Genomic DNA, 13,421 nt, shown 5'->3' with positions numbered 1-13,421 from the left:
CTCAAATGGAAAGTTGACGAAAACAACAATTGTAGATCTTTTTGAGTTTAACAAACTTGGTATTCAAAACTTTTCAATTTGAAGTCATTTAGAGTTCATAATACTAGAGTCAAAGTGTTGTTTTTGTATTTGACCAAATTTGACTTGGTCAAACTTGCTCAAATGAGACACTAAATGACCTCAGATGAAAAAACTCTGAATACCTAGTTTGATCATCTCAGCAAGATCTACAATTGTGAAGTCATAACATATTACATAATATCCGTCTCTAAAACATAATATATTAAACATGCATCGTTGTATCATGCGGGTACAACAGTGAATTTCTTCTTGACGTATGACCCTTGGTTATGATCTTGTAGTAACCATGGAGTGTCTTCATCATTTAACATGATGCTTGGATCTTTCTTCACTATGAAGGGTGGAATTCGGACATTTCTTTCGTAATCTTCTGACATGTCTGACTTGTCTTCAATTCCCACTATATTTATTTTCCCAGAAAGAATTATATGGCGCTTTGGCTCATTGATCATTGAGTTGATGTCTTCGTTTTTTCCTCTCTTTGATTTTGTAGACATGTCTTTCACATAGAACACCTGACTCACATCGGCAGCAAGGATGAATGGTTCCTCTTTGTACCCAATATTATTGAGGTCCACTGTTGTCATTCCATACTCTTTGTCGACTGTTACCCCTCCTCCGGTCAGCTTCACCCATTGGCATCGGAACAAAGGGACTTTAAAATTAGGTGCGTAGTCTAGTTCCCATATCTCTTCTATGCGGCCATAATATGTTTGTATATTCCCATTTGGATCTATTCCATCTATGCGAACACCACTATTTTGATTGGTGCTCCTTTTATTTTGGGCAACTGTGTAAAATGTATTCCCATTTATCTCATACCCTTGGTACGTGAGGATATGCCATGATGGCTACCTAGCCAACAAATACAGTTGCTTATTAATATTGTCATCGCCTTGACATTCTTTTCGCAACCAACCACTGAAACTTTTCATGTGCTGACGCCTAATCCAAGCTTCAGTCTTCCCTAGAAATTTGGATCGCAAGAACTCCTTATGTATCTCGATGTACGGATGCACCAATGATGAGTTCTGAAGAACTGTGTAGTGTGCTTTATTGAAATAATCGTCTTCCATGCCGATATATGTTTTCTTCCCTAAAGTTCCTTTACCACTATGTCGCCCCTCGTGTCGTGATTCGAGAACGCCAATCGGGGCAAGGACAGGAATAAAGTCAACACATAACTCAATGACCTCCTCTGTTCCATAGCCCTGGGCGATGCTTCCTTCAGGCTTAGAACAGACTTTCACATATTTCTTTAAGACTCCCATAAACCTCTCGAAGGGGAACATGTTATGTAAGAACACAGGTCCAAGAATACTAATCTCCTTCACCAAATGAACTAGGATGTGTGTCATGATATTAAAGAAGGATGGAGGGAACACCAACTCAAAGCTGACAAGACATTGAACCACATCATTCTGTAGAGTAGCTAGTTCCACTGGATTGATTGTCTTCTGAGAAATTGCATTGAGGAATGCACATAGCTTCACGGTGGCTAGACGTACATGTAGAGGTAGAATTCCTCTTAAAGCAACTGGAAGCAATTGCATCATAAGAACATGGCAGTCATGGGACTTTAAGTTTAGGAATTTCTTATCTGGCACATTTATTATACCCTTTATATTGGAGGAGAATCCTGATGGGACCTTGATGCTGCTTAGACATTCGAACATGCTATCCCTCTCTTCTTTGCTAAGCGTATAGCTAGCAGGACTTAAGTAATGACGTCCATCATCTGTCTTCTCTGGATGAAGGTTGTCTCGTTCTTTCATGCCCTGCAAGTCCTGGCGTGCTTCAAGTGAATCCTTTGGCTTCCCGTACACACCCATGAATCCTAATAGGTTCACACAAAGATTCTTTGTTAGGTGCATCACGTCGATTGCGTTGCGGACCTCTAGGACTTGCCAATAGGGTAGCTCCCAAAAGATGGACTTCTTCTTCCACATGGGTGCGTGTCCCTTAGCATCTTTGGGAATAGATTCACTGCCTTGTCCCTTTCCAAATACTACTTTCACATCCTTGACCATTGCGAGTACATCTTCCACGGTTCGGTTATGAGGCTTCTTCTAATGGTCTGGCTTACCTTTAAAATGCTTCCCTTTCTTTCTTACTTGGTGATTCAACGGAAGGAATCGACGATGGCCAAGGTACACGACCTTTCGACATCTTTTCAAATATATATTGTCAAGGTCATCAAAACAATGTGTGCATACATTATATCCTTTGTTTGTCTGACCTAAAAGATTACTTAAAGTAGGCCAATCATTGATTGTTACGAACAACATTGCTCGTAGATCAAAGTGTTCTTGTTTGTACTCATCCCAGACACGTACACCTGGTTTGTTCCATAAAACTAGAAGTTCTTCAACTAATGGCTTCAGATAGACATCAATATCGTTGCCAGGTTGCCTCGGACCTTGGATGAGGATTGGCATCATAATGAACTTCCGCTTCATGCATAACCATGGAGGAAGGTTGTAGATACATAGAGTAATTGGCCAAGTGCTATGACTAGTGCTTTGCTCTCCAAAAGGATTCATACCATCTGTACTTAAGGCGAACCTTAAGTTTCTAGCCTCATTTGCAAACTCTGGAAATTCCCTGTCTATCGCTCTCCACTGGGACCCATCAGCTGGGTGTCTCAGCATATTGTCTACCTTACGGTCTTCTTTATACCACCGCAACAACTTTGCATGGTCTTTATTTCTGAACAAACATTTTAAGCATGGTATTTGTTGACACAAAATGTGACACACTGTGCCTCACACACAGTAAGCCGGAAAGCGTGGCTTCAATCGGGTTCCCGGGTGCTTCGTGATCCGGAAGCGTGCCAGTCAGTTTGACCTGAAAACTAACAAGGGATAAAACAATTAAATATCAAAACAGAACATGTCGGGTGAGACCAGACAGTTCCACATATACGGCCCTGAAGCCACTTACAACGACATACGGCTATAGAGAGCCGTCTGCCAACAAGTTCATAAACCATTCAGCTAATCGTAAGATGAATGCACGTAAAGACCTAATTGCCGAATGCACGTGCATGGGAAGACATGTTTGAACAAGTGAAATTAATTATGAGTTAACGCATAACCAAGCTCGGCAGTCCAGCCGAATTGGGGTCCATGAAGAAGGAACGTGCAAATAAACATGATTAAACTAATCTAAAACCTGCATCTGCCGCACGACACCTGATTTCGTTAAAGCTTAAACATGATTAACATGCATGAACCCGCGACATGTGACAATCTAGATTAAAATAATTCAGCCATTATGAGCGCGTTATCTATTTGCAAAGGTAATATAAAAAGCAATGATCGTCGAAGCATGAATAAAACCATAAGAGAGGGCCGAACAATATCAATCTAGATTGGGCAAAAGTGTGTTACAAATATATAAAATATTTAAAACATGCAACACTGGATAACTTAATGAATCTACTTAGATTTGCCATATCTAATAGAGCCGATAACTATCTTGCTTTCACTAAGCATATTGAGCAAACGCCTGCCGCACGGTGTCTACTCATAAACAAAGCATAAGCAAAGACTTCTTGATTGTCAAGCAAAGATCCGCCGCACGATCATTGAAAACAAACAAGACTACTTGCATGACGTCTAAATCCACTGCATGATACTAAACATGATAACAAGGTTGTCGGAACTTACGGAGGTCGACGGATCGATGACTCCTCTCGAAGAACTCGACGACATGACAAAAGGACTCGAAAGTTGGCACGGGGCCGGTTGTATTGATTTGGTTGTGAACCCCTATTACAATGGTCGAGGGTCAATATTTATACCCTAGACAAAACACGAGTCCTAGAAGACTACGATTTACAAAGGAACTTTTAAACAAACTTGGAAACTTACGATTCCTTACTCTAAACTCTCAGAGTCCTTTATTATTACAACTTTCATCTTTTCGATCGGCCTTGCCTGCCATCTTCTGCTTTCCCGAACGGAGTCACCGCCTTCTAGAGTAACCGACCGCACAAGCATTTAGCCGACCGCTTGTTTTGTTTGCCGAACACCCTTCTTCCCGCATGTGGGTCCACCTGTCATCCTCCAGAATTGACCAAAATCTAGTGTTAACACATGCCCCCTCAATTTCGGGATAAAAGTTGTTTTATTCTGAAATTGACCACAAGCTCCTTCTTCCTCCTAGGTCAGCACCGTTCATCACCGCAGCCGCTGCCCAAAAATTCAAGTTTTCAGCGCAACCTCGGACCTACTTTGAATCTTCAATGGCGACCCAGGATGAAATCCCAGAGGTAAACTTTACTTATATTCGGCAATTTTCATTTGATCCTCCCGTTCCTCTTTTGGCTTAATCCTCTTTGATTTCAATCACCTTCTAAAGGAATACAAGAACCAGATTTTGATCCCCTATGCTGCCAACCTCGACTCCTATTTCCTCGGTCCAATGGGAAATCCTGACCCTTCCGAAATTATCGAGAAGGAAACCCAAAGAATCCCTTTCAAATCTGGGATCACCTCGCCAAACCGATGGCCCAACACATTCAAGAATTAGCCATTTCCCCCAATCACAGGATGGCGGAATTGGTACAGGAGAATGTTGGAGAAAAGCAGCAGCCACTGAGAAAGTCAAGACATCAGTCATTGTCTGGAATTATCCTTAGCAAGAAACACCCAGAAATGATTCCCTTTTGATATCAGCTTCCCATTTTTGGTCTGACACTATCAATGCCTTCATCTTTGGTCATGGCATGATGACCATCACTCTAGCCGACGTGTTCATAATGACTGGCTTGAACGTGTCACTGCTAGTATACCCCTATAAGTACAAGAGCAAAAGTAATCAAAGAGCCGTCAGCTCTGGATGTGGATGGATCAAACACATCCAGAACTACATGAATGCATCTGGCACTATCTCTGACAAAGAGTTGAAAGCCTTTATGAATATGTGGCTATACAGATTCATCTTCTGTGGAAAATCCAATGAACCAACCCTGAATCACATGGTGATGGCTGAAGACTTAGCTGCAGGCACTCAGATCCCACTAGGCAAATATCTTTTAGGGTCTGTTTATCATATGATGCATCAGATTACTCTTCAGATGCGCCAAGGTGGAGAAATCTCTTGTGTGAATGGTCCCTGGTGGCTAGTTCAAATGTGGCTCCAGCTATATATGCATCAGATAACCTCTGTGAGCCTCTTTAATCTAAGTTTTCCTTCAGTTAACTATGCTGAAGGTAGTACAGCAAAGGTTAAAGCTTGTCAGACTTATGGAGAAGCAGCATCATCTATAAGCATTGACATAGACGTCGGTCATTTCTTCAAGCTGTTTTTCAAAGGATTCGGCAATGTGCTCTGGTTTCCTTATAGAGAAAATGAAAATTTGACTTTGCCCTGCAAGTTCAGCTATGAAATTGGTTGTTCAGGTCAAGAATCCACAGAGATTTTCAACTCCTTTATCAAACCTTGCACTCTGCCAGCCGAATTTCATCATGGGAGGTTAGTGCAATCCACCTATGAATTCTATTACCCAAATATGGTGGCCAGACAATTAGGATGTGGCCAACTGCCTCCAAGATTCCTCTTCTCAACAATCATAAAGTCAAGGGAAGTAATAACAGAAAGAATGGAAGCCAAGAAAATCTTTGAATTAGGATGGGAGTTGCCAACATACGAACCATCTCCATTTGGGCTAATAGATGTTGCTCATCCCTTCTTTGTCTCTTGGTGGCAAGAATGGCATGCTCATATCTTTAATATATCAGTACATTCTTTATGCAAAAACTTGCAACCTGATTTTGCTTCTGATAGTGAGGTAATTTCATTATGCTCATCATTTCTTGCTCTTGAATCCACTTCTTATTTTAACATCTGGTTATGCACAGGATCTCGAGTTTACTCCCCTAGCCAAAGCAATCCAGTACTATTCGGCTGGTCCCAAGCCTGCTTTGGGGTTTGATGCTCCAAACTTAAAGGAATTCATGAAAACCCCTGTAACTTTGGATTCAGCACCTTTAAAGGCATTCATGAGAACTCCTGCTACTTCAGCTGCTGCATCTCCAAGAGGAAAAAACAAAAGGAAAACACCTGAAAGTTTTCTTTTACCCAAGAAACCAAGGACCAAGAAAGCCAAATTATCTCTTAAGGTATGAACCTTTTATTCTCTATCAGATTACCAACCTCACTTAGCAGTAAACCTGACCACCTCTACATTCATTACTTCCATTGCAGCCACAAGTCGAAATTCCCACACTAGGCAATACCTCAGCACCTATAGAACCAACCTCTGAAGTTTCTACTGAAGATAAAGAAATCCATGATAGCAAAACTTCAGAGACTCATGAAACTGAAGGTTCAAAGGCTCATAAATCTGATGAGACTATAGGTAACATTGTTCAACCAATTCTCTTTTTCTCCTTTCTCTTTTTTTTCTTTTTAATAACATCTATCTCTTATGCTCATTATCATTTACTTTATTGAGAATAGATGAAATCTTAGATGAACTGGCAAGGGAGACTTCTCCTGATCAAGCTCCAAACCCGTCCCTTTCGAACCTTCAGCCAAGTTCTCCAGCAAGCCAGGGTATAACCCATCCTGATGATCAATCAGCTCAGCAGGTAATGCCTTGTCTTACACTATATTTTAGCAAAATTACCCAATCAGCTAACACCTTCTTTCCTCTCTTTTCATTAGAAGAACATCACTAAACCGACCACCAGTTACTCCTTCTCTATTAAGGACTACATCATTGAGAAAGGTGAAGAGATCACTTCTCATCAAACTTATCACTAGAAAATTAGGCTCGGCTAGAAGAGGTGATCATTCTGCTGAACAAGGATACCATTAGTCTGGTTCAGGATGCAGACCAGATAAAAGACCTCCTTGAACTCATTGATCAAGATATCCCCTCTGCTCTCAAGGCCCCCCTAGAATCTACAGCCCATCTTGATGACCACTTTGCTATGGTGAGAAGGGCAACCAAGAACATATCTTCGAGGGCTACTCTGCAGAAGGATAGATCTTTGAAAAAACTGGAGATCAAAGATCTTCACTCTCATATCTAGACTACAAGAAATTCCTTGACAACCTTGGAGCCTGAACTAAAGCCATGGAGGATGAAAAAAGCATACTGGAAGCTCAACTAGCCGAGCTGAATGCCAAAATTCAGTCTCACAGGGCCCATATAGCCAATTTGCCGAAGGACATAGAAGCAGCTTCACTAAAGATAACTTTGACCATCAAAGAAGACCATCAAATCAAAACCAAGCTATCCAGCATCCAGAGTTCTGAAGATGAAGATCAAAAAGTGCTAGATAATGTTAGCCGAATCAGGACTGAAGCCATAGAGGCAATCAATCATCTTCTGAACAAGTAGACATTGGGTTTGTAATAAACTTAAGTGTGATATCCTCTTTCCCTTGATCAACCAACTTTATGTTTACTTATTTTTATTCATTCGACAAAAGCAATCGGCCATTTTCCCTTAAATTACTCGATTAGAATGTAGCCGATTGTCTCCATTCTTCCAATAGCCGAACGAATCCTAATTTAAATGTTATGAGGGTATAGCCGAACAATGCTGGCTCCAACAAATCAGGGAGACAGTCGAGCGACGTCCGATTGAACCCATGCCTGGCCCAGCCCAGTAGCGGTCCAGCTGAAAGGGAAAAACCCTACTCCACCGCTCGGCATTCTCGCCCCACGATTCCGTAGAATTCGCCACGACTCTTCGCTCCGGCTTATAAATAGACCCTTCCATTAGCCTTCATCGCTATCTTCGCTTTAGCGTTCTCACATCCGTCTCCTCCACTTCCTTCGTCTGATTCATTCCAGAAGAAAAACCCTAACCTCCACCAAAGCAAATGGCGAATAGTGGCGACCGTGGCAAGCGTCCTGCCGACGGGGAGGCTGAAGGAAGCAGAGCATCGAGCTGCCGGCGTCGTGGGTACGATTCGGCTTTTTGCCCCCTTGCAATTTTCTTGTTCATCTCTTAGTTTCGATTTTTTCTTCCTCATTCATCAGGATAAGGGTCATCAGCTCCAGCCAATATCATCTCCTTCCTTCGGCAACAGCAGCTCAACCGGGAACTCCATCATCCAGCTCTTCCAGCTCTTCAAGCTCCTATCATTCCAATCCTTGGGGCCCGGCAGAACCAGCAGACGCACACCATCCATACTCTCACGAGGAGGCGCTCAAGTTTCGCCAGGAGAGGGACGAAGCCCGGGAGGAGCTAGGCGACGTCTCTAAGAAATTCGGCATCGATCAAGCCGAATGGGAGGACCAGCGGAAGCAACTCTGCGACGCCATCACCGGTTTGATATCTTCATTTGGTTCTATCATTCTGGCTTCCCTTGCTTGCCGATCCATTTTTTTCTTTTCTGCCCAGCTCTTTCTACGGAGAATGACCGTCTGAAGGCGGCGGCGAACAAGATTGCCGACAAGGTGAATGCCCAGGGGGAGACATCCGAGGCACACCTTGATGCTGTGGATGGCCGTATTGATCAGGCCGTCATCCAAGGTGTGCACCTTGGCGCTTCTCTCGGGCTGGCGGCAATGACCTCCCAAACCAACGAGGACTACTCCTTCCAGCCAGTTGGCTTCGTTGGAGGACGCCCGGACGAGATCGACGACATCGATGAGCGTCTGGAGGCCTACGATGATCATGCCGCTGCCCTTGCCGAAATCACAAACCCCCAGTCCGTCCTCAACAAGTTATTTGAGGAGTAGTTTGTATTAGGATGGACTTTTATGAATAATCTCGTCTTTTGGAAGAATACTTATTTCTTTGATTTTTTTTCGGTAAAATTCTGCCTGCGACTGTCAGAAAAATGCTGAAAACAACCCAGTCTTGAATAAACATTCTTGTGCTAGAGGCGATGCAAACTGCATCGGCTATTTTGTGCTAAAGGCGATATGAACAATATCGGCTATTCTCAGTCTTATATCTGATTTTTAGGCTAAAGGCGATTTTCTCTTTATCGGCTTTTCTGATCTACATTCATGAACCAACCTCAACACTGGGGTAGTATTTCTTAAGAAATCTTCCATTGATAGCTCTGGTAAACTCCTCCCCAAATAAAGTCTTCAATATGTATGCATTGCCAGGTACACATTCTACTATTCGGAAAGGACCTTCCCAATTTGGAGACCATTTGCCGAACGCTCTATCCTTTGTTCCAACTGGCAATATAGTTTTCCAAACCAAATCTCCTTCTGCGAATTGCTTCAGCCTAACCCTTTTGTTATAATACTTGGCAACGCGTATTTTATTTTTCTCAATATTTTCCAACGCCTTGAGACGAATCAAATGTAAATCTTCCAATTCATCCATCATCAGATCCTTATAATCTTCTTTTACCAATTCTTTCTGTAACACAACTCGCCTTGAACCTGACCGTAATTCCCATGGTAATACAGCATGATGCCCATAAACCAGTTCATAGGGAGACATTCGAGTGGACCCATGACAAGCCATTCGGTAAGCCCACAATGCTTCATTAAGAACCAAGTGCCATCTCCTTGGTCTTTCATCAATCTTCTTCTGGATGATTTTAATCATAATTTTATTTGATGCTTCTGCCTGACCATTAGCTTGTGCATAATAAGGAGAAGAATTATACAACTTAATCCCCATATCTTTGGCAAAATCACAGAATTCCAAAGAAGTAAACTGAGTTCCTTGATCAGTTGTTATAGTTTGAGGAATCCCGAATCTATGAATTATATGTTCCTTAACAAAACTGATCATATTTTCTGATGTTACTTTCTTCAAAGGGATAGCTTCAACCCACTTGGTGAAATAATCCGTGGGCAAGAGTATAAATTTGTGTCCCTTACTAGAAGAAGAATTGATCTAACCAATTAAATCTATACCCCATCCTCTGAACGGCCAAGGTTTGATTATGGGATTCATAGCAGATGCTGGAACCTTTTGAATATTGCCGAATTTTTGACAATTATGACACCCTTTGTAATATTCAAAACAATCCTCCAACATAGTCGGCCAAAAATAACCAATTCTCCTAATTATCCACTTCATCCGATAAGCTGACTGGTGTGCACCACACAATCCTTCGTGAACCTCATACATCACCTTCTTGGCCTCTTCTTGACTTAAACATTTTAGCAATACTCCATCGATGGACTTGTAAAATAATTGATCATCAAGAAACACAAATTTGAGAGCTTTGTACCTGAGTTTTTGGGAAACTTTTTGAGATAGACCTTTCAGATAATTGGTAATTTCATGTCTCCAATCACCATCTACTTGATCAGTATTTAAAACACCTTCTTCTATAGCAAAAACTTCCCGACTCTCTCGATATCCAGTAGCAGCTTGAGCTAACTTATTTGCTTCTTCATTGCACTCTCTAGGGATATGATGCAAGGTTACTACCAGAAAATTCTTCAAAAGTTCTCTACACTCCTCATAATATTCTCTTAACACATTGTTCTTGCATTCATACTGACCATTCAATTGATTAATCACCAACTCAGAACCCCCAAAGATTTCAACAGCAGCGGCCTTCACTTCTATAAGAAGCCGAAGCCCTCTAAGCAACGCCTCATACTCTGCCTGATTATTAGTAACATGAAATTCAATAGGAACCGCATACTCAAAAGTTTTTCCTTGTGGGGAAATCAAGAGAATACCAGCACCACCACCTTTGTTACAAGATGATCCATCGAAGAACAAGGCCCAAGGCACAATGCTTATCGCCTCAACAGAAAGATCCCGATGTTGGGTAATAAAATCGGCAATAATTTGACCCTTTACCGCCTTTGCCGATTCGTACCTTAAATTAAATTCTGACAATGCTAAAATCCATTTGCCAATTCTTCCATTCAAAATTGGCATCGATAGCATATGTTTGATTACATCAAAACTAGAAACTACCACGCATTCGGCATTCAACAAATAGTTTCGAGATTTGATACAGGAGTAATACACACACAAGCAAAGTTTTTCTGTAGCCGAATACCTTGTTTCCGGGTCTAGCAGCTTTCGGCTAAGATAAGCTATGACTCTTTCTTTTCCTTCAAATTCTTGCATAAGGGCCGACCCTATCGTTAGGCTATCGGCCGCCACATACAACTTAAAAGGCTTGTCAAGTTGTGGAGGTACCAACACAGGTGGTGCCTTCATATATTGCTTGATCTCATCAAAAGCCTTTTGTTGTATGTCACCCCATACAAATTTTTGATCCTTCTTGAGCTTTAATAAAGGAGAAAAGGGTAAAACTCTCTCTGATAGATTGGATATGAATCTTCTTACAAAGTTGATTTTGCCTAACAATGATTGTAATTCTGTGAGATTAGTTGGCGGCACAACTTTGTCTATTGCTTCCATGCTCTTTTTCCCAACTTCAATGTCTTTCATGATTTCTAGACTTGACTACTACATCATCGATGTAGATTTCTACAATCTTGCCGATCAGCTCGTGAAAAATATAGTTCATAGCTCTTTGATAAGTTGCACCAGCATTCTTTAACCCAAACGTCATGACTATCCATTCAAACAAACCAATATGACCAGGACATCTGAAAGCTGTTTTTGAAATATCTTCCATTGCCATAAAAATTTGATTATAGCCAGCATTACCATCCATAAAACTAATGACTTCATAACCTGCTGCTGCATCTACTAGTAAATCAGCAACTGGCATTGGGTAACCATCCATGGGAGTTGCCTTATTAAGATTTCTGAAATCTATGCAAACTCTCATTTTTCCATTTTTCTTGTATACTGGTACTATATTTGAAATCCACTCTGCATACTTGCATGGCCGAATAAAGTTTGCTTCTATTAATCTTTCAACCTCCTTCTTCACATCGGCTAATACCTCCTCTTTGTATATCTTCCATGGAGGTTGTTTGTAAGGACGAAATCTAGGTTTAATGGGTAATCGATGCTCAACAATGGAACGATCCAATCCAGGCATTTCCGTGTAATCCCAAGCAAAACAATCTTTAAACTCTTTCAACAGATTTATCAACTTTGATTTATATTCTGGGTCTAACTTCATACTAATATACATCGGCCTTGGCTTAGAACCATCACCAACATCAATTTCTTCCAACTTATCAGCCGACATAAAACCACGTCCCAACTTTCCTTTGTTGCCATCGACAGGATTTCCCATTAAAAATTACTATGAGAGCCAACTGCTTGGATCGGCTGTTGGCCCTCGCTGAAAACATTTACAGGACCTTCTTTCCACACTTTCCTAGAGAAACAATCAATGCCTTCATATTCCCAGTAGGTAGACTCTGTGGCAGCAACACTTATCGAATCATCAGCATGTACAATTTCAACATCATCTCCAATCCATTGAATGAGAATTTGATGCATGGTTGAAGGAATGTAGCAATTAGCATGGATCCAATCTCTGCCCAAGAGTAGACTATATGCCCCCTTGCCATCAATGACAAAAAAGGTAGTAATCAGAGTTTTCAACCCAATAGTCAGCTCGACATGGATAGCACCTCGGGTATCGGAAGGATTGCCAGCAAAGTCCCTAAGCACCATGTCAGTTTTCAACAATTCTTCATTAGCCATCCCAAGCTTTCTGAAGGTAGTATAAGGCATGATATTGATAGCAGCCCCTCCATCAACAAACATCTTGGTTAAAGGCTTTCCATTGACATATCCTTTTAAATAGAGTGGTCTCAAGTGACGATTCTTGATTGGTTTGTCAAAAATAGCCTGCTGCGTTAATACAAGCTGAGCCATCAAATCCTGACATTCACTTTCATCAAAATCAGAGTACACCTCTTCTTGGACATCTTGGCTTTCGGGAGCTATAAACTCTGATGGGAGGAAGAAAGCCATGCAAGCATCAGCCGAAGGACCACATCCATCAGGCTTCTTCTTAGGACGCCATATTTGCTTTGTCTCAGTAACTTCCTTTTCCAACTCCCTATTCCTCAGCCGTTGAACTCTTCTTTTCTAACTTTTCTTCAGGCCTGGAGGACACCACTGTTCTTTTTGCCATACGTATCTATAGGAATCAGCTTCTTCATCATGCACCCTATCATGTATCCAACCTTGACTTGCAAATCTTTTCCTTTGCTGATTCTCAAAATCATCTATTTTTAGGCGCCGATCATCTTCAAGAACCTTCGTTCCAAGTCTTTCATAGACGGGACGGCGGTTGACTCGAGATTGCCTATATTCGGAGTACTGAGCACTACACTCCGGACAATTATTTCTTGCAGGCAACCTCAAGCCTTCATTCCAACAATGTCTAAAGAACGAACAACCCCAATGAGACTGCTCCTGTTCTGTCATGTATTCTTCTTGCTCCCTTCGGTGTACCTCTTCTTCATACCTCCGGCATTCTTCCATAAACCATTGC

Source organism: Miscanthus floridulus, chromosome 11 (genome assembly GCF_019320115.1).
Source record: "Miscanthus floridulus cultivar M001 chromosome 11, ASM1932011v1, whole genome shotgun sequence".
Classification (NCBI taxonomy): Eukaryota; Viridiplantae; Streptophyta; class Magnoliopsida; order Poales; family Poaceae; genus Miscanthus; species Miscanthus floridulus.
This window is presented reverse-complemented; position numbering follows the sequence as displayed.